This window comes from Lissotriton vulgaris, chromosome 10 (genome assembly GCF_964263255.1).
Source record: "Lissotriton vulgaris chromosome 10, aLisVul1.2, whole genome shotgun sequence".
Taxonomy (NCBI): Eukaryota; Metazoa; Chordata; class Amphibia; order Caudata; family Salamandridae; genus Lissotriton; species Lissotriton vulgaris.
The window spans coordinates 238,189,962-238,214,974 of NC_141698.1; the positions used below are offsets into that span (position 1 = coordinate 238,189,962).

The 25,013-nt window shown below is 46.5% G+C and overlaps 1 protein-coding gene and 1 pseudogene across 2 annotated transcripts in view; both read left to right on the top strand.

Annotated features, from left to right (window-relative positions):
• The window catches only part of ATG9B (autophagy related 9B), a 336,653-nt gene that overhangs the window by 135,233 nt on the left and 176,407 nt on the right, over positions 1–25,013 (top strand). The window lies entirely within an intron of this gene.
• LOC147685029 (small ribosomal subunit protein eS10 pseudogene) lies at positions 3,460–3,956 on the top strand (annotated as a pseudogene).

The window sequence follows — 25,013 nt, forward strand, 5'->3', positions numbered from 1 at the left end:
GTCTGGTGACAAGGTGGGTATGGTATACACTGAAAGAGAATTAATATCTAAGAGAGAAGAAGGGCCTTAGTGATTTTTATCTTTCTGACACCACCATATAACTTCTAATATGTATATGAAATTCTTCTAAGCACTCTCTGTATTTCCAGCACTACACGGTCTAGTAGAACTGGTTGTCTTACTAGAGCTGAAACACAATTAGAATTAATGTAATAAATGCGAATTGTAGTCTAGGTTTTCTGATGAATACTTCTAATATTCCTCACCTTAGAATACTTCTCAGATGCCAGACTTTATGCAGAAACCTATTTTCGCTTTTTATAAACATTAATTGCAAAATACCACAGTATCTAAGATCAAATGAAACGGAAACTAAAGGACCAGCTCGACAGTGACATGTCATTTTCTGTAATTACATACATAATGTATATGTATAATAAAGGGTGACGCAGGCCACAGATGAAGTTACACCAAGCCATGATCAGGTCCTATATGTATATATATATATGCAATCCCTGATCAAATAGTAAAATGTGGCTAGTGATATTTCACATCGGGTGCAGGCTGGGTGCCTGGCTCCTCCATCTTTCACACCCGATAGGGGCTATAGTATGTCCTGTGCAGGTTGTTATACTCTATTCCTCTGAGATTGTAGGGGCTAGCCAGGGAGCGCACTGCCAGTTGTGCCCCCTGCAGCGCCTCATCATCCAGCTCGCCCAGATCATCATCCCTGGAAGAAACTTTTCTTAGGAGTGCTCCTGTGTACCGGTAGCTCACGTTGTGCAGCTCCACATTGGCTCTGTACAGCCCCAGAAATGATGAAGGGGATTCACATATAAGTGCCAACCCTGCACCCTGATGTCAATTCTTTCTTTCGGTGCCTTCCAACTCCTCAGAATCGGAAATCCATGAGGATTGAGGCTTTTGGCAAGCACATGTTTTCCTCATCCATTCCGGCATTGTGGTCAGTTTCCTGGGTTTTATTGGCTTACTGGGTCATTATACACATGCCCTGTATGATCTTGCCAATGCAGTTGGAGGAAGGACCCATCATTTCCTCCTAGGGTGGTGATCCATTGAGTCCACAGATATGTCATACAAATCATAAGAAATGGCTTTGCACTGCCTTTTCTTTTTTTCACCACAAATATTTCCCTTTCATCTGAGCTAATCTCAGAAGAGCACCGGTTCATTCTGCTGCAATATATGCAAGTCTAATTCTCAAGGGTGCTAGTGAGAGTGTACCGCACTTTTAAAGAGGAGAGGGCGGTGACTCCCTCTATTATCTTGTGCCAAAGAAGGTCTTGGTTCTCAGACCTATTTCAGACCCTAAGCCTCTAAATCCATTTCTGCTGAAGGAAATATTCAGAATGCTCACACTGGCCAAGATTATGTCTGTTATGGACCCAGGTGACCGAAATGTATTTGTGGACGTGCATAACAGGTATTTTCAAGTACCCATCCTAAAGTTCCACAAACGTTACTTGCAATTCAAGGTAGATGAGGAGCATTGTTTTTGCCACATTCCCTCTCGGCATCACCAGTGCTTCTTGCGTGTTCACGAAAGTGTGGGCGGTGATTGGTGCCTATTCAGGGTTCAGGGACACCAGTTTTCTCCTACCTCTGACTTGCTATTGAAAGCAGGCTGTCCACATTCAGTCGTAGACTTTCGTCAGACGACCAGAAACCTCCTGAAATCTTGGGGGTTCACTGTCAACAAACTAAAGTGACATCCAACTCCTTCGCAAAGGCTTCCATTCATTGGAGCTGTGCTGGACACAGTGTAGTTCAGGGTCTTCCCTCAACCTCATTGAGTCCTGGGCATTCAGGATATGATCCTGATGTTTCTGGCTCTGTCCTGGAATTCGGTGAGAGCAGCTCAGAGACGTCTTGTCCTCCTAACCGCCTCCATTCGCCTTGTCACCTATGCTAAGTGGCACATGTGGGCTCTGCAATGGAATTCTTGTTGACTCCGCATCGAGTCAGTCTGACAAATGTCATCCAGATCTGGAAGGAGGTGGCTCACAATCTGCTGTAGTGGTGGCTCGAATACAATTGGTATAGTAGCAAGCCCCTCTCTCTTCCCCACCCGAAGCAGACCATGGTGACACATGTGTCCTGCTGAGTTGGGTAGGTCATCTGGAGACGGAAGGGGGAGGGGGATTAGACGGCTCATGTTAAGCCTTGCTTCTGGCAGAGACCAGCCTGTTAAGGTTGCTCGTCATTTGTCTGACTCTGAAGGCCAGACAAACAAAGGTTAGGGAGTTTCTCATGGACCACATCACTGCAATGTGGTATGGCAAAAAGCAGGGCTGAATGGGACCCTGGATCCTGTGCCTGAAGGCTCTGCACCTCTGGAGTTGGTTGGAGAACCAGGGCATTTCCCTTATCATGAACCACCTAGCAGGGTCCCTGAATGCCAGAGTTTTGGATAATTGCAGGCGGCTTCTGACAGATCACTAGTGGTTTGTACATCATGATGTGCTGCAGGGCAACAGTAAGGAGAACCCTGGATAGATCCTTTAGCCACCTTCAAATGAACGTAATGTCAAACATTTTGCACATTGGAGTTTCACCAAGGACTCTTGTTAGGTGATGCATTCTGGCTGGAATGGAACACAGGACACCTGCTTCTTCCAGCTCCTGCCTCAAGTTCTGAAAAAGATCAGGGCCCAAATCATCCTAGTGGCTCTGGACTGGACCAGGAGAGTGTAGCACCCAGAAAGTCTGGACACGAGCAACTGTCCTCTGATCAGGCTACCACTTTGTGAGGACCTTCTGTCCCAGCAACAGGGTAGGGTGATCCATCCAAATCTTTGCAGTCTACACCTACATGCATGGATTGCGAGCGGCAACGATAGACGTCATTTGATCTGTCATCTGAGGCAGCAAGGATGACATCCTTGCTGTCAGGCGTCCTTCCACAATATCCTTTTATGTCAGACACTGGGGCAAATGTGTGGCCCAGTGTGGTGTTCATATAACTGATCCTTTACAATCAAAGTTGTCGAACATTCTTTTGTCCCAGCATGGTATGGGTAACGTAGTAGTGATAAATGGGTTTTTCTGGTAAGGTTGGATTTAAGACTTCTAGGGCAGAAATGCCACTTTCAGACCGGAGGCATCTTTCTGCTCTTAACTTTGCTCTGTGTAACCTCTAGACTGTTTCCAATACCCATCTGGACGAAGTGACAGATCCCATGTGGGCATTTCTCCTTGACAGCCATAAAACCAGGAAGGTCAGGGGTTGCTGAAAACCCCTCTGCATTAATCTGCATTCCGATGGCCGGCCTGGGTACAAATGGGTAGTGATCCCCATAGATAACCTAGCAGACAGGACTGACTTGGAATGGGTACTTGTGCAGTACAAAACCACTCTTAGAAGTTATCCCCACGTCAAAGACACATTTGGGTCCCTTTTTTTCCTTTTCTGCTCCAGGCCCACAAGCAGCTGCAGAGATGTTGATGCCCAAGAAGAACCTAATCTCTATCTATGAGCTCCTGTTCAAGGAAGGAGTGATGGTGGCTAAAAAGATGTCCATATGCCCAAGCATCCGGAGCTGGCTGACAAGAATGTTCCCAACCTACATGTCATGAAGGCCATGCAGTCTCTAAAATCATGTGATTACGTGAAGGAGCAGTTTGCCTGGAGGCATTTCTATTGGTATCTGACCAATGAGGGCATCCAGTACCTAAGAGCCTTCCTGCATCTGCCCCCTGAAATTGTACCAGCTACCCTGCGCAGAAGCCGCCTAGAGACTGGCAGACCAAGGCCCAGAGGTCTTGAAGGTGAGCGCCCTTCTCGTCTCAAACGTGGTGAGGCTGATAGAGAAACTTACAGACGCACTACTGCTCCTCCTGGTGCTGACAAAAAGGCAGAAGCTGTTGCTGGGGCTGCTACAGAGTTCCAGTTTCACGGTGGATTTGGTCGTGGACGTGGACAGCCTCCTCAATAAATTCTCTTGGATTTGTGTAAAATAAAGATTTTGTAAAACCAAAAAAAAGACACATTTGGGTATAAGTACTGGGTCTCTGAACCACCCAAATCAGACACTTTTGGACCTACACCAAATCTCTGTCCGAAGAACTACGGTGCTGCTTAAAGGACTCAACTAGAGGGCTTTTTTTGTAAGGTCTCCTGTTTGCTACTCTCGGACTCTGCCTTCCTGACTCTGCCTTCCTGCCAAAGTAGTCTCCAAAGGCTTGTTAGCTTGACTCCTATTTCTGAAGTCTCCGGGACACAACAGACTTCCTGCAGTTCTTCCAGCAATGCAGGACTCAGGCTTCTGGGAGTCCTACCATTGCCTGAGGTACTCCCTCCAAGTTCTGGACCTCAGAAGTGGGTTCTATAACTGAGTGCCTGGCAAATCCGATGAGAAGCAACGTGAAGCCTCACACAGCCTCGCTGCAGAGCTAACAGCTCTAGGAACCAACGCCAGACCATTCAAAGCCTCGTCCGGCAGACTGCGCCCTAAGATCCAAGGTACTATGGTCTAATGGCCCAAGTAGGTCCCTGTAGCTGGCCTGCTCTCCGTTGTGGTCGGCCTGAACTTTGGATTTGCACCGGTCTTTCGCTAGCTGAAGTAACCTTTTTAGTGCTTGATTGCATTTATTTCTATAAAGTTCAATATCTTGACTTCTACTTGATGGATTTTGATAGTTGTGGCTTTGTCTGACTCAGATAAATATTCTCTATTTTTCTAAACTGTTTTGGAGTCTTTTTGTAGTGTATTTACTGTGTTGTTGTATGATTAATTGCACAAATACTTTACACATTGCCTTCGAAGTTAAACCTAGCTGCTCTGTGCCAAGCTACCAGATGAGGAGCACAGATAATGTAGGATTTTGTTGTGACTTACCGGACAAGGATTGTGGTCCCTACTTGGACAGGGTGCATACCTCTGCCAACTAGAGACCCACAGCAGATTATTTATCTGCCCTTTTGGCCTGTCTGCATTTACCAGAACAACTATCCTTGTTTAAATCACCTATTGCGATGAGATATATTAAAGGTTTAACACAAATGTTCTTTCTCAAGCCATTTGTGATGCCACGGTGAAACCAAAACTTGGTATTTATGTTTCTCACATGTATGCTCTTTGCGCCAATACACAGTTGCTCATTGTGTCTCCTGACTTTGAAGACCGTCTTCCTTACTGCGATTACGTCACCCGAGTGAACTCAAATCATTTTAAGTGCAACTACTGTACACCACCTTTTTTAAATCCTTCACTCCTCAATTTCTTAATAATTATTTCTGTTCCCCAGTTGTGTTGTGTTGTGTTCGCCACCTTGTCGGTGCGCCAGGACGCTCCTTCGCTGGAGCAGCCGTGCGCAATACAAATAGCACTAACATAACATAACATAACATATACAGTTTAGTGTTGAGGACTGAGGAAGCATTCATGCTGAAGTCATTACTCCCTTTCACTTTGAGCAGTCCTTCACTCTGACAGCATTCTTCACTCCTCCTCATCCCTCGAATAAGTAGAAGAGGCTCCATCGAACAGTCCCCAAAAGGGCTTTAAGCTTTTACATCGATAGTACTGAGGAGCATCGTGTGGACAATCAGCTTTTTGTGGGGACTCTGAGGCGAAGAAAGGAAGGCTGTGCAAAAGCAGACCCTTTCAAGGTAGTCGTCTCCACCAACATATATTATGCATTGGCCAAGGAGCAGCCCCCGGAAGGTATGAGAGTCCATTCCACCAAGGCTAAGGCTGCTACCACTGCTTTGGCTCCTGGACTGTCTTTCCTTGACATCTGTCAGACTGGGCATCAGTGCATATAGTTGTGAAGTGCTAGTGTCTTGACAGTCAGGTCTGGCAGGAAAGACATTTTGCCTCTTGGGCCTGCTTGCAGGACTTTATGATCCAAGTCTACTACACAGACAGCACCTGGTGATGTACTGTTTTGGTATTTATTCTAAAGTGAGACATCTGCAGTTAGAAGTGTCTATCAGAAAAATGAGTTCCTTACCTTCAGTAATGCTCTTTCTGGTTAATATTTAACCACAGATTCCTCGCTGCCTACCTCTTCCCCGTTCCGTGGAGTGGCTCTTTTTTTAACCTCTAAAAGGGACCCAAGTTAGAATTCAGAGCAATGGTGTCAACAATTATTCATGCTTTGTCTGAGGTTGTGAAAAGGGAAAAACAGGAAACTAACACAGGCTAAGGGTGCCACTTATAGATGTCTATGAACCATCTCTTCCTGGGTAGTACAGAGCCAACGTGGAGGTGCACTGTGCCACCTAGCAGTGCATGTCAGCACGTATAAGAAAAGTTTCCAGTTCCAGTCTGGCGCCTGGAGAGTGAGTAGTCTAAAGTGAAGGAATCTGCTGTTTGACAAAGTATGAACAAGAAAGAACGTTACGAAGGTAATCATCTTGCTTTTTGTGTATTTCTTACTGTCGCCAACTACCTTCAATGTTAAAGGAATATGTTCTGTGGCTTAAATAACTTTCAATTCTGATACATTCTTCTAATAACAATCACTTCTCAAGCTAAGTCAATACCTTAATACCACACATGTTTCAAAGGAAAAGTTAACAAAGTCTGCGCAAAGCTGAAGATTGTTATTCACTCCATTCAAATCATCAAAATTGCTTATGCTGGGATCCCTAGATTCCAATTATGACTCAGTGAAGATACCCGGATTTCAATTATGATTCAGTATGGGGTCCCTGGATTTCAGTAATGATTAAGTGGGGGTCCTTAGAACTCAAAAAGTTAAGAACCACTGTCTTAGAATACTTCTCTATATCCTGTTCAGTCCTTCGTCACCTTCCACAGAAAACACGAGCTGCAGAGCTTCAAAACCCTGCAGCTAGGTCCCAGCTACAGCAGCATCGTATCTCAGTTGCTTGGCAAGAACGGTCTAGACTAAGATGAACTTATACTCCGAGAGCCCAAGGTAACTGCCACCATTTTTGAGTATCCGTAGAGTCCTGTGGCTCCATGAAATATTTAGTCTTTCTTGATTTTAATCATGTCTCATAGCGTGCCCATCTGAGATGTAAAGCCTCTTTCCAGCGCAACACCTCCATGGTGTATAGTACCAGCCTTTCTGACTTTTGAAGGCGAGTACATTTCAGGTATTTAGAATCATCACGCCTCTGTGCAAGACAAGCACAAGTAGGTAAGCATGGCTCAAGCATCATGCTAGGACTTCTTATTTATTTAATTTTAACAGTTTTGTACTGCACAATCAAGCCACACAATAGTGACAAGTTGATGTCCTATACATAGAGGCAGAGAAGTACAATCCAAATCAATTTTACTGTAGGGTATAAAAGTAAGCTAGCATAGAAGAAATTAAAATGTAGTAATACCATTGGTATCTAAGGCAATGACATAACATTGTGATATTGTAGTATATTAAGGCCCTTTTTTGAGTTTGCTGGATTTTTTGTGCAATGATACTTGGGGCCAGAATCTCCCATTCCAGCCAGCATCCTTGCAGAAAACTCTGGCATTTACAATGTTTCACCTCAGAATATCAAATAGCTGACTGGACCTGGGTATGTTAAGTTTTCGTTGGTTTTTCACCAGTTCAAGAGAGTAGTCTGCTGATATTTTCAGCCTTTGTGATGTTGTAGGGTTTGTGCAGACCTTGGTCTGTGCTCCTGCCTGAAAGCCCTCTCCGTATCCTTTATACCGGTTTCACTGGGTGCGGATCTGCACTCCGTGAAACTGGTTTAGTATATCCAGACCTGGGATATTTGGTTCCAGAGACACCAGACTACGTGTAAGGGCAAGTGGTGGTAACTCACCCCGAGTTAACAATCTGGATGATGAGGGTCTAAATTTCTTAGGCATCAACTGGGAGATAAGAGGTAAGCTTCTAATGATATGTGGTTCTTACAGGTGTTCAGATGTAGGGACCTTGAAAGTAAGGTGGATTACGTAATGGAGCGAGGTGAGAGGATAAATTTGAAAGTGTGAGGGAGGAAAATTGTACAGGATCTGTAGGGCAGAGCCAGAAACGGGCGAATGCTATCTGGTAAGATTCCTCAACGAGGAAACATTTTTCAGGTGTGACCTAAGCCTCCTTCACTGTTTGTTGTTTTGGTTCTAGCAGCAAATGACATCCATTAAGGTGTTGGTGTTTGGTGGGGGTGACAGGCAAGGAAGAGGACCCGGCAACTCATGTTGCAGTAAGTCATAACATAGGAGGGTGGTAGACCAGACTAAGTTGGAAGATGCACTACAAGCACTTATGAGAAGGAACATGGGAGATGGAGTACAGAGGGATCTTTTATACGTCAGTTGACACTAAAGAACAAGTATGACTTTCCATTTGATTGTATCTAGGAGTAACGTTGTATTTTCACCAATTTTTAGATTGCAAGTAGGCCCTTAACTTGTACAGTATATTGGAGAAGGTGAGGTAATCAGGTGGATAGTAATGACAGTTGAGCCCCACGATATTATAGGTAATCCTGAAAAGTAAATCGGCCATCTGTGCCCTTGAAGAGGTCCTAGGGCTGAAGTTTATAAACAAAGCAGACATAAGATGACTGTGAAGTGCAAGTCCTATTAAGCCAGCAGAGGAGCATAGCAGCATAGTAGACCCCTAGAGACCGTCAGTGAATACCTGAGTAGAGCCAACACTAGCCATGGCTTGAGATGAAGAGGCAGAGGTCAGGAGGTGGTGTACTCAATTGGGGTAGTGTTCATTCCCAAAATATGTTGCTGGAGAGTCTGGTATGGGAAGTGGAGTAGAGAAAATGTGGAAAGTCGAGAAAGAAAGATTCGCATTTATAGTATAGGACTTTCAGACCAAGTGGCCATGCATGCAATAGGTTGCAATATACATAATAAGAGTTACCAAGTTGGATTACATATGATGGGGTGGACAGTGTTAGACCTGGGGTGTCTTGAATGTCCAGCAGATCATAGTCTGTTTGGGCGTGATCTCTTTGGCTCTCTCGTTGCCGTATTTTTGCTTTAATTCCTTCTGAACCTGTTTGGTTCTGTTTGCACATGCCTGCCCCTAGATCCTCCCTTCTTTTGAGGTGGCGTGAGTATTTTGTTGTTGGGCACCAGACTGTATAAAGACTGTACTGGTATCATTTTGGTTTTCATTATGTGTATTTGTGTCTCTTGTGTCGTGACCTTCTCTTGATTTAAATGATTCCTGTCAAGGTTTCTGCATCTGTTTTTTGGTTTGCAGCTCTACATTATGTTGTCCTCTCTGGTGCACTGTGTGTAGTTATTTCCTGTAGCTCTAGAGGTGTTAGCGGCCTGTCTGAGTGGGAGAGTTTTTGTCGATTTGGTTGTTCAATCCTATATTGGTTCCAGCTTCTTACTCCGTGAGTGTTTTTGCCAATTTTGTGTTATGTCTAGTTTTCCTTGGACATCTCTTGGATTCAAGGGAATCTTTCAGCGTTTTCTACTGCTGATGAACAGCACTACATTTACCCCTCTTTGTAAATAGATCTCCCTTGATCACAGTCTGTCATTGCGAGAATCGGGAACTGTATGTGCAGGAAGAAATGTGCATTACCAGATTTCATTCTGGGAAGAGAAGGATGGCGCCCGCCTCTCTGTTTACAAACTTACTCATCAAGGATCTTGAGCTGGTTTGTTCTTGTCCTTATGACTAACAGCTTACTTGACACGTGCTCAGATCCTCAGCAATGCTGTGTACACAATCTTTTCTTCCCCTGAGGCAGAATAAGACACTGTCATGGTTGTAAAATCCTATTTATACCCCTGGAAGTAATCCAAAGATTGCCACACTGACTCTGGAGTAAAGCTTTCTGCGCATGCAGCGGGATCAATGCATGAAAACAAGCCTAAAGTCATTGGTCGGTAATAGTAATTAAAGGGTATGCTATCCTGCCAGCACAACACAGCTGGTGCTTACTGTGTCATACGCATTACCTGCAGTGCCACCCTTCGATGTCTGTATGTAGATCAGTGAACATTTCAGGCAACTTGTTGTGTAAAGAATATTTTAACGATCATGCCAGCAGTAAGAGTTACGCCTATAAACACCTGATTCTGATTTGTGACCTGTAGGTTATCATTAAGGACTATATGGCTATGTCAGTTTATATAGCCAACACTGCAGAGAAAGCTGCTTTCGGAGTTTTAGATAGACATTCAGCCACACTTATTCTGCCAGGTACATTTTGATTCCTAACAAACATGATAGGTTTCTGCTTCAGTGATATACTGATGTCCGGGTCAGAAATCAGCGTCCTTTTTAGGTTTTGTCTACCAGAGAGCGTTAGCTGTCTAGTTGCAAAAGATGTATTGTGTTCTTGCCTGACACTTAGAGGGGCTTACATTCTACTCATTGCTTTCCATTGGTTGACTTTGTTATCAATCTCATTTTCTTGCTTCTTATTCGACTGTCCCTGTTTACTTCTGTTGAGTAGCCTGCTTCTCAGTATAAAGCCTCTCCGCCCAGGCCTGCCTAATTGCTCGTTCCAGAGTTTCATGTTTGTCTGATAAAGGATTAGTAACAAACCCCAACAGTGTATCCTTCTATCTCCACTTCCTGCCTTCGTTCAAAAAGTGCTGGCTCATCATGCTGTTGGGTCTGCAACTGGAACCATCGCATAGTAATTTCCTTGCACTTTTTCAATTCTTAGCTGTCTTGGAATATGAGCTCCTGCTATTGCCTGCTCCCCCGGTGGTTGGTTCCGCCTGTCTATTCATAGCTGTTCTCCTGTCACTTCTGCCTTCCCTTGTTTCTACTGCCCATCCTCTTCCTCCAAGTAGTATATATGATGCTATGCTGCTCTGTCACATCTACCTCTATCCCCACTCTACTTTTACCATGATTCCAGCTCTCCAGCGCCCTTCTCTTCCTTATTGCGCTCCTCAGCTTTTGACTAAATTTTCCACAACAGATGACTCAATTTGTGAGTAAAAATGTGTCCAATCTCAAAGGGAGTCAAAAAATGCATTCCTTATTCTTTAATAGATTACTGTAGCAAGAATTGCATGGTGGAAAATAGGGAGGTGTGCATTGAGTGGCTGACTAAAGTATCACAAATTACATTGTTTAATTTGGCAACCCTGCAATTACCTATAGGGATAATCTCTTAAAGGCTACCAGATTAGGAGTAGAGTTAATCATGTGTCAACTTTACTTTTAGGAGGCTGGCAGGTCTGAGGAATTGCCATTGTCATGCCAGGATCACATATAGAAGTCTAGTAGGGATGGCCGAGTCAATCTGATTCATACACACACAAAAGTATCCCACCAAATATTTTAACGCTGTGCTGTGTACTAGTGTTATCAGGTGGAACTCGCCTGCCTTTAATCTTTATGCCCCCGGTCTTTTCCTTTCAAGTGCTCCTTGAAACATCATCGAGCCCACCCTGACCTTTATGATTGGGGTGAACCTGATGATGAAGCATGACACTATTAGAGTGTGTGAGGCTTATTTAAATAAAAGGAACCCTTTCTTTCCCTGCCTCTTGTTAGGTTTAAATCTTTCATTGAGATTTTATCAAACATGAACATTACCGGTCTTCCAGTGCAGTAAAGAGCAGTGTGATCAGTCATGCTCAGAGAGCAGAGGGCATGTGTTATGGATTCCAGGCAAGTACGTAACATAGAAAAGAAGAAACATGGAAATAAAACTTACACTTTCCCTCACACCCACCCACCTCCCGTCCCCCGTCCATTTGGTTGTCGTCGATTATCAAGACTGTCTCCAAAGTGCGTAAGTGGGAGTCAGATTAATTTGCTGCCTGCTGGTGATCGGTAAGGCGCAAGAGTCTCAGATATCTGGGACAAGTCACTTCCCTAAATTCTGAGGCAAGGAGGGACAAAAATGGTTGCCAAAGGTCTACAAATGCAGTGCCTTTCCCTGCTTGTGTGAGAGTCATTTTCTCTATTCCGAGAACCTACCTCAGGCGGTGTAGCCAGCTTGTAAATGAAGGGATCTGGGGCGTGCGCCAGTGGTTCAGGATGTTCTATAGTGCAGAGCCTAGTGCTATCGCGATCTGGCGGCCTCTGCGGGATTTGAGAGGATATGTCGAGGGATTGGGGAGACCCAGGAGAACGTAGGCGGGAACCGTGGTATTTGTTTGTCTAGGTGCTTGTCCACCTCGTCTAGAACCTGAGCCCAGTAAGGCTGTAGATGTTCACATTCCCAGAGGATGTGCACCAGGGTCCCGGTCATCCCACAACCCCGCCAGCAGTCCGCACTTAGTCGAGGGTCTATTGAGTGGAGGCATTCAGGGGTATAATACCATTATGTAGCTATTTTCGTCATTGTCTCAGTCAGTCCCGTGTGGTAGGCTGAATGGCGGGCTCTGTGGTAGACCCCCTCCCACTCCTTGCGGCTGAGGGATCTATCCAGCTCTCGTTCCCAATGAGCTCTTGTCAGATGTGCGTGCGATAAGCCACTTTTCGTACACAGAGAGAGGCCGGTGAGCGTGTGGTTTAATGTCTGGGTGTAGTACCCAGTGTCATATCTGGAGGTAGCGAAATCGTTTGGTTTCAGGGATTCCATAGTCTGATTTATTCTGTTGACAGGGGATGATCCCACCCAGATCAAACAGGTGACCCAGAGACCTGCATTCTGTAGAGCGCCAGCGTGCCCCCGTCGTCTCACCCAGGCCTGGTTGGAAGTCTGGATTATTAAAGATGGGAGTGAGTGGGGAGGGAAATGTAGTAAGATTGTGTTTGATGCTAGTGTTATCCCATGCTTCCAAGGACACCCTTGTGATGTAAGATGCATAGAGATTAGGGGGCCTGTTTTTCTTTCGGAGAAAGGGGACCTTCTGGAGGGATGTTGCAGCCACCGCCCTGTCTTGAAAGAGGCAGTGCTTTTTTGATTCCAGCTGGTTACACTCAACTAAATACTGCATCTGTGTTGCTTGGAAGTAAAGTTGAAGATCGGGAATGCCAAGACCACCCTCCTCCGGGAGGAGAACTGCTATGGTGTGTTTCAGTAAGGGCTTACAGCCCGCCAGATAAATTGTGTCAACTCCGTATGGGTCTGCTGGATCCAGCCAGTGAGTGGGCCGAGTGGCAGGGTTTGGAAGACGTATATTATCTGGGGCAGGATAGTCATTTTAGTGGCAGCCACTCGGCCCAGCCATGAGAGTGGGTAGTGTTTCCATTGGCCCAACTCTGCCCGGATGCGGGCATAGCTGATGGCGGCCATCGTCTGTATAGAGGGCGCAAGTTGAATCCCGAGGTAGGGGATTGAGTCGTCAGACCAATGTATGGGATGCTTCTCCTGAAGGTACGCCCGGGTAGCAGATGACAGGGAGAGGTCTAATGCTACAGATTTATCAAAGTTAACCTTGAAACCGGAAGGAAGCCTGTGCAAAGCATTCCAGTTCTGAAAAACAGGCTCCCAGTGCTGAAATTGGGTTTGTGAGGGAAAGTAAGACATCATCGGCATATAAGCTGAAGGTCCCAAATGTAATTCTTATCAAAGGGTTGCGCCGTATTCACTGGGCTAGAGGCTCCATATAGAGTGCGAAAAGTAGGGGTGAGAGGGGGCACCCCTGTCGCATAACTCTACCTATAGGGAACCCGGATGATGTGTGGCCATTCACGCCGACTGTGGCAGTGGGAGACCGGTAGCAATTCAGGATGCATATCAGTATGTCGCCCATTCCCACTCGTTTAAGCACCTATTCTAGGTAAGGCCAGTGCACTCTATTGAAGGCCTTCTCTGCATCAATGCTGAGGAGCATATATTCCCCCTGTGTCCAGGAGGCCTTCTCTACTAGGTGTTAAAGTGCGTTTGGTGTTATCGCTCGTTTGGTGTTGGGGGATAAAGCCTGCTTGGTCCGGGTCGATCACCCCTGGCATATAGAGTGCTAGGCAGGTCACTAAAATTCTTGTGTATAATTTATTATCTATGTTTAGGAGGGATATTGGGCGGTACGCACCGCAGACGGTTATGTCTTGCCTCGGTTTTGGTATGACTACAATGCAGGCTTTGAGCATGTCTTAGGGGATCGCCCCCGGTTGGGCAAAGGAATTAAAAAGCGGCACCAGCTGTGCACTGAACGTTTTTTTTTAACGGCTGAGTAGCCGTCAGGCCCCAGTGATTTCCCTATATTAATACGCAAGATAGCGGCTATGACTTCCTCTACTCTGATGTCTCTGTCCAGGTGGTCCACCTGCATCTGAGCCAGTGTGGGTAGATCAGCATCAGCAAGGTACGCCTCACCGTAGGTGGTGTCTAGTGCCAAGCCTGAATAGAGTTAGGCATAAAAATCTCAGAAGGCTTCCACGATCTCAGAGCCCTCTATGATCTTCTCGCTCCCCCCCACCCCGTCGGAGTTCTTGGATTCCTGGTTTCAGTTTGGCCTCTCAGAGTTTATAAGCCAGTAGGCGCCCACATCTGTCCCCTCCGGTGTAGTAGGTTGTGAGAGGCTGGTTTGGGTTCAGTAAAGTAAGTTGAAGATTAGTAGAGCTGTCGGAGTTAAGGATCACCATAGATAGGATAGCTGGGCTAGGGAAGAATATGTCATACATCAGTCTAATGTGTTAAAGTATGACATAATGGGGCTGTGTCAGTCACATCCCAGGTTCCATCTTACATCTTGACACAAAACCACTTCATCACATGACACAATATTAACCATGAAAGCGTCACCCTCTGCAAAAACCAGAGGTGGGCCTTAAGTACTGGTCAGGACACAAAATCGGAACCTTTCTCTAGAGTCTCATTTTTAGCTAACAAAAATGGCCAACTGTCTAAAACCAAGACAGGAAGGGATGGTTCATGTTGGGTCCTATGTGGAGAATGTAAATGTAAATGTGTAAATGTAAATGTATTGGCATTTATATAGCGCACTACTTACCCGTAGGGTCCCAAGGCGCTTAGACCGCTGCGAAACCCTTCCTGGCTTCCCTGAGAGATGGTCCCTTAATGGGTATCTCCAGGGTGAGACCAGGCATCCCCGGCGGTCTGGTGGGGCCGTTAGTGAAGATGAGGCAAGCTAATGCCCAGAGTTGCCGAGTGTGATCGCTGGTCAGAGTGGGCACCGAGGCGAGAGAATTATCGAGTCCGCTGACCCTGGTCCAGAAACCTGCCGCGCCGGGAATCGAACCCTAGTCCCGGGCCGTCCTCTGCTCTCGGGTCTGCCGCCTCTAACCAGTGAGCCACACTACTTCACACGAGAAGGAATCCGCTAAACCAATTAATGTTAAGCAAAGGTCACTGCTGAATGATACACACAGTTTAGTGATTTTAAAGATAACCAAACATGCAGAAGTAAAGGCAGGGCCTTACGGTGCAGTCAAATGCTCTCACCGAGTGATAGTTCCCTTCAGCACCTATTCAACCTTATCCGTCTCACTCTTCTCCCACAAGGGCTGATTCCTCCTGCTTTCCTCTGTCGCGCACACCATTGAGCTCCTCCACTTGCCTATTGGATGGCGTTGGGGAATGAGGAGGCATGGCCTGGAAAACAACTAGCGTGCTAGTTGAGGCATCTATTTTGCCCCGTGGTCTTTACCAGAGGCAACGACCATTGAGTTTCCGACATCCTGGACACAATACATCCCATCCAGGACTGGCCATCGGTCCATGAAGATACAGCCGTCCTTGACAGGAAATCAGCATTACCCTGCATCTTCCCTGTATGATGGCGAATCTGAAAAGAAAAACGTTGGAGAGCTAGGAACCACCGCAGTATTCAAGAATTGGTGTCTTTGTTGCGAGGTAGCCAGACAAAGGGTGTGTGGTCAGTAAGTAAGAGGCAGGGCTTTCCCAGGAGATAATATGGCCGGGCTTTCCTTGCCCATGTGATAGCCGGACACTCTTTTTCTTTGTTAGGAAGTGGGTTTCTCCGGGCAGCAACTTTCTACTTCTATAGGCCACTGGTTGCAGACAGTTGTCCTTTTCCTTTTGTGACAAAAGGGCTCAGAGCCCCTTGTCTGAGGCATAAGTTTGTAATACGAATTAATGTTGGAAGTCTGGATACATCAGTACCACATACCATATATCTGACTGTTCTTTACGCAGTGAGGGACGCCAAACTATATGTCACATGGGGGACTTGGGAAAGCACCACATAAGGACCCTGCCATCTAGTTAACAGTTTATCAGAGCATGGTATGAGAGCCAATGCCTGATCCCCTACACTTAGCTCTCTCAGCTTGGCATTATGATTGTATTCTGCCTTTTGTTCCTCCTGATCATTTTCCATATTCTAGTGGACATCGTCCCATAACGTATGGATCGTATCTTTAAGGCTAGATAACTAGTCTTAGAGCCCTAACCCATTGTTTTTTTCCTTCCCCAACTGTTCCACAGGCATATGCAACAGAGTCCGGCGTTGTCTACCAAAGACAAGTTCAAAGGGACTATACCCTGTCGAGGATTGGGCATGTGTTCATATTACAAACAGAACCAGAGGTAGCTTCCTCTACCAGTCCCTCCCGGTGTCCGTAACCACTTCTTATGGATTGCTTTAATGGTACGATTATATTGCTTAAGGAGACCATCCATTTGTGGGTGGTATACAAACGACCATAGTTGCTTGATGCCAAACACCTTACATATCTGTGCCATCAACTTGGACATGAATGGTGTACCCTGATCTGTAAGGAGCTCTATTGGGAAACCCACCCTGGAAAACGGCCTGGGCATCAATAATGGGCAGAGGTCACAAAGGGCATTCATCATGTGAGGGGGATTACCTAACTGACATCTATCACAGGTTGTAGGAAGGTGGGTACCTGACTATGGTTACCCCATATTTTTTGCCTAGTGTTTAGCTGGTGTTCGACTTAGTTGGCCTAGAATACTACTAATCAGGGCTCCAGGCTATCTGCTCTCTCTGTAAAATGGACTCCATGTACCCTAGGTACATCTCCAATTGGATACTGGGTCACCTTATGAGCCCCTGTACAGTGTACTATAGGTACCCAGGGCATAGGTGCATCCAAGGCCTACCAGGGGCTGCAGCATATCTTTTGCCACCCCTGGCTGGCCATCCAAACTGACACAACTGGCTGATCACTCAGCTGGGGCAAGGTGGTGTAATCACCCCTTGCTAAGATATAGCATACCTATGTCTAAACCTATATCTGGACACATATGCACCTATAAGTCACTCCTATGGCAGGCCTTAACAATCCTGGAGGTTGGTTTTATGTGAGATGGTGCTCTAGCATGAGCTGAGCCTGTCTGCAGCTTTTGGAACCATATTTAAACAAGAAGAATCCTACTCAGGGTGTACACCTTAGGGAATGGGGGACACCCAGTGTTGTGTTTAATACCCCTCACACACCAACAGGCCCCTTGGTGTCATGCTTCATCATCGGGGTCTTCGCACCCCGCTGGAGGGATGCGGCGTGCTACGACCAGCGGCTGCGCGGGAGCACTAGAGTGGTTGACTATGTGTGGTGTGTGTTATGTGCTTGTGCTGGGGTATATGGGAGAATGTGAGTGAAGGGTGTGGTGAGGATTAAAAAGACACCTGGCCAGTAGGTTGTAAGAAAAATGTATTCGAAAACTCTGGCTGGTGCTATTAAAATAAGTGCAAGGCGAGGTTAGTAGTCTTGATTATGGACTTTACCTCTGGTGTGCGTCAACATGTTTCGGAACTCAGTGTTCCTTCTTCAGGACGGGTGCACAACTTCCTAACCCTACTCACGTGTGTTTTTTAGTAAAAAAATGTTGTTTACTAAATTTTTAGAAAAAAGTGAAAAATATTTACAGTGAGAGACTAGGCTATAGTGTGCCTACAGCGGTTTGTCGGGATCATGCAGCTGCTATACTCAGCGGAGTATAGCAGGGAGGAAAGAGGCCTACTTTGGCGGACTTTATTAGGAGTCCACCTACCTACCCTGGCTTTCTGGACATGCTCGTAAGGCAGAACATGACAGTCTAAATGAGACATGCAACTGCATGATCCCGACAAACCGCTGTAGGCACACTATAGCCTAGTCTCTCACTGTAAATATTTTTCACTTTTTTCTAAAAATTTAGTAAACAACATTTTTTTACTAAAAAACACACGTGAGTAGGGTTAGGAAGTTGTGCACCCGTCCTGAAGAAGGAACACTGAGTTCCGAAACATGTTGACGCACACCAGAGGTAAAGTCCATAATCAAGACTACTAACCTCGCCTTGCACTTATTTTAATAGCACCAGCCAGAGTTTTCGAATAAATTTTTCTTACAACCTACTGGCCAGGTGTCTTTTTAATCCTCACCACACCCTTCACTCACATTCTCCCATATACCCCAGCACAAGCACATAACACACACCACACATAGTCAACCACTCTAGTGCTCCCGCGCAGCCGCTGGTCGTAGCACGCCGCATCCCTCCAGCGGGGTGCGAAGACCCCGATGATGAAGCATGACACCAAGGGGCCTGTTGGTGTGTGAGGGGTATTAAACACAACACTGGGTGTCCCCCATTCCCTAAGGTGTACACCCTGAGTAGGATTCTTCTTGTTTAAATATCAGTGCCCGTGGAGTGAGAATCCTATCTCCATACTCTACCTCCCTCTGTTGATACTTGTTGCTTTTGGAACCATGTCCTTATAGCTGTTCTAGGATATTGCCATACTATATACTCTTAAGTGCATTATGAACCTCGCGGTTCAAAGCTATCTTTGGTTTGGCTTTATCAAAACATGTCGTGTAAGATGTCATACGCTTTGGAATACTACCCCCTCGCCAGTCCTGGCGACGGGAATAGCATTCCACCCTTCTAGAGGAAGAAGCATGTTACTTTCCTTAAACGCAGTTAAATCTAACCAGAGCCTCAGCATCACAAAATGGATGCTGCTGCCACAGACACAAGTCTGGCCTCCTGCTGCTGACCAAAACTCCGGCAGGGAAGGCCTGGACAAAAGGTTTCCTGTCACAGGGAGGTTCTAGCACCACCCAGACAGGAGATAGTGGATTGGGGCAGGGAGGCCTGAATGAACCTAGACACTGCCTGGGGCACACAAGGTGTCCCATGCAAAGTCCAGTTCAAACCGGTGCTGGGGCACTCCAGCCCCAGCTCTGGCGCGAAACTGGACAAAGGGAAAGGGGTGTAACCACCCGCTTCCTGGGTCCCACCCATAGGAGGGACCTAGCAGGTGATCCAGCCCCTTGATTTGGAATAAAGGTAGGAGCTGTGCCCATAGACATTAGATCATCCTGACTGAAACTTTGATACGAAACTCTGGACCCTTCCACATCCTACTCGACGTAGAAGACTGAAGAATCTCCCTTGTGGCCAAGGAGTGACCACCCTGCACAAGCAGGCACCATCAGCGCTCAAAGGTTTTCTTTGGGGTTGCTCCTGCCGGAGCTCGAACGACAGAGACCCACAAGACCTGGACTCCCAGACTTCCAACAGCCCAATCCACAGTCCCAGCAAAACTGAGACCCGTGGAGGCGACGTGAGACGTGGGACCGGCCATCTTGGAAAGCCAGCGAAGTGCTTCCTGTGCAGCTCCTGAGGCACCCTCGAAGCTGTGCATTGGGGATTGAGAAGCCCCAGCCCCGAGCAGCCTTTGCACCGAAGATCACCTCTCCACACTCACCGAGTGCTGCGTGGGGCCCTTTTGCATTTTTCCTGCTCGACTTGTCCGGTCACTTGCCCGTTGGCTAGTGGCTTCTGTGACGACAAACCTTCGAATTTTCGCTGCTGGTATGGTTGCTCCAGACTGGCCCTTGCTCCCCTGAAAAGGAGCAGCCCATCAGACCTTGCCGGTCTGATCCAGAAGCCATCTTCGATTCCTGCGTGGGTTGCATTTGCCAAGGCCTGTTGACTCCTTTCGAGAACAGACACCGCCGACAGCGAGAGCCTTCGTGGGACAGTCCGTGTCCACCTCCTGGTCGTCCTCGATCCTTCCTGGTCCACGTGGCAGCGGAGACAAACTTCACGACATCACCTGATCGCAACCAGACATCTCCTGGTTCCTTCCTGGTTCCATCCTGGTCACTGGCTAGTGACCCAGATTCTGTCCCCTCTGCTTTCAGGTGCTCTACATCTTCGATCCACCCTTGGATCCAACCGGACTCTTCTCTCCTGGTCGCCTGCAGCATCTTTTCCTCCAGGCTCTATAGAACTCCACGACGAAACCCGCACACTTTGACACCTATGCACCCGCTTTCTGTGGGTGAGGTAACGAGAGTACTCCGGTGCTCCTGTAGTGGTTTACACCTCTAGTGTCCTAGTTTTAAGTGGTTAAGTTCTAGTCCAGTCGGAAGACTCCCAAATCTGTAACTTTCTAACTTTTACGCACCATTGACTTCTATTGGTAAACGCTTGTGCCTATAGAAACTGTACCCGCATCCTGTGGGCCTCCCCCGACCTAACCTTCGTTAGTCCAGTGTAGCCCCAGCGATTCTCAAGGCCCTAGGCCTTAGCATTGTTCATAACGTGGTTCTTATACCACTATTTTAGTATATGGTTTGAGTGGCCACCAGAGACTATCCTAATTTTGTGCAACTTTTGTATGTTATATGAAGTTCTTTGTTTAACGCTTGTGCTTCTGTCCTCATAAAGAGTACAGGGGATTATTCTAGTAATAAATACATATATTTTATAATATATAACTTGTGTGGTGTCCTTTCATTTGATGTTAAAAGGATTGCATATGGTAAAACAGCTGGCTTCACATGCCCACTTGAGTTTAGCCTAAGACTGCTTTTGTCCATGCAACCATTAGGATAGCTGGTCTATAAGGTTGACTTACAACCAATCACCATAAGGGTCGTTTGGACTGGTGCAAGGTGCTCACTAGAATAGTGAACATCATATACCAGGCCAACTTCTCACACAAGTGTTGTAAAACCGCTGTATGTCTGAAAACACCCTTGGCTAATTATACCATCTCGGGAGGTATTCAGTTTTATCTCTTCCGTAGTAGTGTTCTGCTCGTCATCCGATATCTATCCGGGCCTTCAGAACCCTACCCCTTGAATACCTCACTTCCATAGGTTATGCCGGTGGACAGTTATGAGCAATATGGCCCCACTCCGCACACTGGAAACATTGCAGTCCTTGTCCAGTCTCCCTACCTATGGACGGGGCATATATCTATTGTCATAGGGAAGTTTCGGCACAACCCTTGAAATAGCCATTCTCCAGTTATGGTGGACAGGAATCAGTGCTCAAGGTTGGCGGACCCTAAAATCGGGTGACTTGTGAAAAGCACAAGTCAGATCAGTGACAACAGAGACAGTGAGTTTAAGGTGTTGTCGTATCCAGGCAAGAGTGGATCTGGAAAGTGCTTCCAGAAACTAGTCCTCGAGTGAGGAAGATGAAGGTTTCAAACCGCAGTCCTCAAGATCCTGTACTCTATAGCATGACGCCCTATGATTATTCTGGGTGTTCCGCTTCTCCTTCTGAAATTTTACCTTTGTAGATAATTTTATATGTTGATAGGGGTTTGTATCAAGTTTGCGGCTTGGTATGCCGTTTGCAACCCCCACAACGAGGGGTGCAACATACTGTCCCCACCGTTCTGGGGGCCATGCTGCCGTAGTGGCAACCCTCTCGAAGTTGGAGAAGAAAGAGTCTGGGTTTTCACCCAATTGTTATTTCTGCAACTCAGAACTAGGAACTTTTTCTGTGTGCCTTGGTGCTAGCCATGATATGGGTCAGTCTGTGAATAGCTGTATCATAAATCAGCTGGTTACTGTGCCCTGGGCTTGTATGGCTGTTTGAAGTTTCTCTCTGTCCTGCTGGGGATCTTTGGATGGCTCTTCTACCATGAGTTGAAAATGCTGCTGGCCCTCCACCAGCAGTTTGAGCACGTCCCCCATTGTCACAGGTTGGGTCATTTCTACCTTCTGTCAAGGGTGGACTATATCCCACTTCTGACCCCATGTGACACAACCCAAACCAGCGTGATATTCAGTTCAAGCATTTATTGGTTTTACCCAGCAGGTAAAACAAAGCACCAGACGTCTTCATTAGAGTTCCCTATAATGTAGCTATTGCCTTTCTCGACTTCTCCGCTTTGTGGGATGGCTTGACAATGGTTATACGTCATGCTTCGGATAAAACAAAAGTGGGAGGCCTTAAGTACTGGTCAGGCTACAAAATTGGGACCTGTCACCAGAGTCCTCATTTTATCTAACTGTAATGGCCAACAGCCTAAACCACCAAGGGATCTTTAATTTCCGGTCCTGTGTGGAGAAGGAATCAGCAAAACCAATTACACTGTCAAGTCGTGCACACGGTTGAGTGTTTTTAAATTACACTAAATATGCAGAAGTAAAGGCAGGGCCTCTCAGTGCAGTCAAATGCTCTCACCCAGTGATAATAAAACGCAAGGAACACGCCTGTCGCTCACACACCCAATGGGTGCTCCCCACAAAGACTGTTACATCCTCACCAAGTAGCGCCGTGTCACCACCCACCTTACCAGGGCTGGTGCCTCCACCCGGTTACATACCTGAGGCTGTGACTTTCTCAGCGCTACAGCAGCCTCGTCCGTCTCCCCTTTTCCTGGGGTACTCAAAACGCTGACCTCACCTTCCTGAAGCCACTCGTACTCCCTCCAGGTCTCCACCGACTTTCGTCTCCACTTGGGTGAGTTGTCCACCCCTGCAGTTCGGGCTTCCTTCTCCCTCTGGCACCTCCTGCTCTCGTCGCTGAAGCCGTCCTGCTTTCCTTCTGCGACGACTCATTTTACTCCATCTCCGCATAGTACTTTGTCCTGCTCTTGTCCCTCCAGTGCTGCTTCCTCCTGCGTTCCTCCGTTGCGCACACCATTGGGCCCCTCAGCCCTCCTATTAGACGGTGTTGGGGAATGAGGGGGCGTGGGCTGGATAACCACTAGCAAGCAAGTCAAGGTATCTGTCTTACCCCCGTGGGTCCTCACCAGAGGCTATCACCATCCAGTTTCCAACGTAATTCATGCCCCTTTTTGTCAACGTCTCATCGATGAGTGGATAGACTGACTGAACCTACTGGGATTCATACCTTCGACTATGAGGGTCAAACACAGATCCCTGCAGTGGGTGCATAAGCACACTGAGAAACCACCATCATAATGCAATAATTTTGACAAAATTAAAAATACATCTACCTAAAAGAGATCTCTTACTCCTAAAGAAAAAAGGCTACTGGAAACCTGGTGGATATACCAATTTTATTAATTGACATTTTTTTAATACCCTCCCAGTTCTGACCTGTCTGTGCTGTGCCTGTGGTGTGTGTGTAATAATACCTGTACTGCTGGTTCTCCTATTCCTTGTATGTGTATGAAAGTACAACTGCTTCTGTTTGGGCAGTACTTGTTGTATGTGTGAGTGAAGCTTGAACTACAAGAGTATCCTCCCCCACTATATGGCTGAGTGGTTAGGTACTACTTCTAGCCATGTTTGAAGTGTTAGGAGCAGAACACCCGCGTCTGAATCTTTCCCTGTCTGAATGCAATCCCCAATTGACTTTGTACACTGTACACTTGTGATCTTCACTTGTGATCTTCACCACCACTTCGTTTCACCACCCTTTCACTGGTGGGGCCTCACATCTCTACCTAATCTGAATTGTTCCAGTGGTATAAGTAACATAGACAACAAAACATAAACCACCAGCTTTCAACACCTTCTTTTAACTGGGTCTGTTACTTGCCCCTTCCCCTTTTTTTGTGCCACATTTTCATACCTGCCTGCCTCTCCAATGTAGCAATGATCTTTTCGTCCCATCCCCTTACCCTGTAGTTCTGTTGCTTCAACTAAATGCAACCCCTTACACCTCCTACTTGGCTAGATTACCTGTGCAGTTAATTTTCCTTGTTTCATGTGAGGAGCGTGAGTTGGACCCCAGCATTCCTAATACACCCCGATGGCAGTGGAAGGAGAACCACTGAATGCCCCCCCCCTCCTCTTTCCTTTTTAATTTTAGTCACCTCAGTTGTTGTTAGTTAACTGCATGTCTGGATTGGAGCTGACACCTGCATCTTCAGATCCTCTTCCTCCTAGACTTACTCTCTAGGTTGTAAATGGCCGGACCACCAACATTATTCTTCTGTTTGATATCTCACTTTTCTCCTTTGACCGGGGTTCCTGTCTCTCTTTTTACCAATCAATGCACCTTGGTTGTTCCACTCAGTGCCCTGGGTTCCTTTAGCCACTGCTATTTCTCCTCCGGTGTTTCAAAGAAGGGCGTTTTTTCAATGTTCAGTTTGATCGGAAAAAGGAGGCTCTACTCATGGCATACTTCTCTGTTTTTTTCACTTCATCAAATGTTTTTCTCTGCTTTTACACTATTTTTGGAAAGAACATGACATGGGAGGATTCACATTATGTCAGCCTCAGTCATTGCACCTTTGCCAGGACTGCATCTTGCATTCTTTATTTGAGGGGATATGCAATAATGAGGAGCTGGAGGGGTGAGTGTGAGGTGCACCAGAAGGCAAGTGTGTCATCAGTGTCGTACGTGCTATTCCCACCATAAAGCAGGGAAAAATGTCTTCTATAGAAAGCAGTATGTGAAGTCAGCCCTCCATGAATTGTTTGGGCTGGGCTCCCTTAGTCCCCTGTAGTGGTACAGATTGATTCTCTGAGCTCTTCATTCTGCACATTTGACCCGCTTTTCTAGTATATAGAACTGCTTCAGCAGTTGTGTCGTTATAGTCTTTAGACTGCCCATTGTGTTCCCGGATATCCGCCACTCTAGACTCTGCTTCCATCACTCTATCAACTACTTTGCGCTTATCCTGACTAAGCAGTGCCAAGCCCACCCCACACCTCTCTAAATCTGATTTGAAGGTCTGTTCATATGCTGTTTATTATGAACAATTTTACTGCTGTCGATGACTCAGCCCATTTGGCTCAGGGCTCCATGAGATTGAGGACCCCCTCCTCCCTACTTTGTTCAGGGGTTCTCAGGTTCTCAGGATTCGATGTAGTGTACTTATCTAATTTCTCCTGTGGTGGAATGGACATTTGCATTGTGTAAAGTTGTGTCCCCAGTCGAGTGCCCAACTGCAAATATGTGAAATGCTGGCTTGTGGTTTTTTGACCCCAGCCTCACACTAATCTTGTGTGTGCCGAAAGGCCTGTCCTTTGACATGAGAAATGTCCTGGACTTGTTCTGGTCTTGT